The sequence below is a fragment of the Symphalangus syndactylus genome, chromosome 19 (genome assembly GCF_028878055.3).
Source record: "Symphalangus syndactylus isolate Jambi chromosome 19, NHGRI_mSymSyn1-v2.1_pri, whole genome shotgun sequence".
Lineage (NCBI taxonomy): Eukaryota > Metazoa > Chordata > Mammalia > Primates > Hylobatidae > Symphalangus > Symphalangus syndactylus.
Window position 1 is genome coordinate 73,579,573 of NC_072434.2, and position 1,578 is coordinate 73,581,150.

General features: G+C 34.9%; 1 pseudogene; it reads left to right on the plus strand.

Annotated features, from left to right (window-relative positions):
• The first annotated feature begins 739 nt into the window (after positions 1–739).
• On the plus strand, positions 740–1,161 carry LOC129458287 (iron-sulfur cluster assembly 1 homolog, mitochondrial-like; annotated as a pseudogene).
• The last annotated feature ends 417 nt before the right edge of the window (positions 1,162–1,578 follow it).

Here is a 1,578-nt window from a genome sequence, read left to right on the forward strand (position 1 = left end):
AACAGGATCAATAGAAGCCCAAACCTCAGCATCACACAAATACCCTTGTAACAAACCTGCACACGTATCCCCTGAATCTAAAATTAAAAAATTATAATTCAAAATCCCTTATGAGATTCAGTAAAAGTGATGCTAGGAAAAAACATGTAGATTTAAACACTTACATTAAAAAAGAAGAAAAATCTCAAATTCACAAACAAACTTTATGCCTTAAGAAACTATAAAAAGAAGAATAAACTGAAACCAAAGCTGTCAAAAGGAACATAATTAATAAATAATAAAGATTAGAGCAGAAATTTTAAAAAAAAAAGAGCAGAAAAATAGAGAAAATAACAAAATTAAATGTCGATTATTCAAAAAAACAACACTGAGAAAACTTTAGCTACATTGTCTTAGGAAAAAAGAGAGAAGATTTGAATAACTAAAGTCAGAAATAGAAGTGGGGACATTACCATCAATTTTACAGAAATAAAAAGGATTAAAAGAGAATACGATGGACAATTATACACCAATAAATTGGATAAAGTAGTGAAATTTAAAAATTCCTATAAAACATAAAATCTATCACAATTGACTCATGGAGACATAGAAAATCTGATTAGATCTATAACTAGGAAGGAGATTGAATCGCTTATCAAAAACCTCCAAGAAAGAAAAGACCAGGAATGCGCCCGCCCTGTCCATGGAGACAGGCTGAGGCGACCGGGCTCTGAGGCACCAGGGCTCCAGGATGGCGAAGATGTCGGCTTCCTTAGTCCAGGCAACTAAAAAAACTAAAAAACTAGAAAAACTATGAAAACTAAAAAAACTAGAAAGAGGAAACTGCAGCCAACTAGGGCTGCCTTCACTCTGACACCTTCAGCAGTAAACAAGATAAAACAACTTCTTAAAGATAAGCCTGAGCATGTAGATGTAAACGCTGGTGTCTGAACCAGGGGCTGTAATGGCCTTTCTTATACTCTAGAATATACAAAGACAAAAGGAGATTCTGATGAAGAAGTTATTCAAGATGGAGTCAGAGTATTCATCGAAAAGAAAGCACAGCTAACACTTCTAGGAACAGAAACGGACTATGTTGAAGACAAAGTATCCAGTGAGTTTGTGTTCAATAACCCAAACATCAAAGGAACTCGTGGCTGTGGAGAAACATTTAATACTTGAAATCTCAGGACTCTTCTGGCCATAGGCTCCAGGAAAGCTCATGGAAGCCTTGGGGCTCACTGAAGAAATCACGTGACTGTCACGTGCTTAATGCGTGGCTGCCTTATAAGGAAAATAAAGTGATGCATTTTGAAAATGAAACAAACAAAAAAAAAAGCAAAGCCTAGGAACAGATGGCTTTACTGGTGAATTCTACTCATTTTTAAAGAAGAATTAACACCAATGCTTCTCAAATTCTTCCCAAAAGTTGAAGAGAAAACACTTCCTAACATTCAATAAAGCCAGCATTACTTTTGATACCAAAGCCAGAGAACAAAATTACAAGAAAACTACAGACCAATATTCCTTGTGAATATTGATACAAAAGTGCCTAACAAAGTACTAGCAAACCAAATTTGGCAACATATTAAAAAATAT